We start from the raw sequence: 233 nt of genomic DNA on the forward strand, positions 1-233 counted from the left end.
CAGATCGTTAGCTGGGATCAGGCCTTTAGCTGGGATCAGATCGTTAGTTGGGATCAGGTCGTTAGCTGGGATCAGGTCTTTAGCTGGGATCAGGTCGTTAGCTGGGATCAGATTGTCAGCTGGGATCATGTCGTTAGCTGAGATCAGATCGTTAGCTGGGATCAGATCGTTAGCTGGGATCAAATTGTTAGCTGGGATCAGGCCTTTAGCTGGGATCAGATCGTTAGCTGAGA

The sequence above is a fragment of the Nematolebias whitei genome, chromosome 23 (genome assembly GCF_014905685.2).
Source record: "Nematolebias whitei isolate Nwh7 chromosome 23, NemWhi1, whole genome shotgun sequence".
NCBI lineage: Eukaryota > Metazoa > Chordata > Actinopteri > Cyprinodontiformes > Rivulidae > Nematolebias > Nematolebias whitei.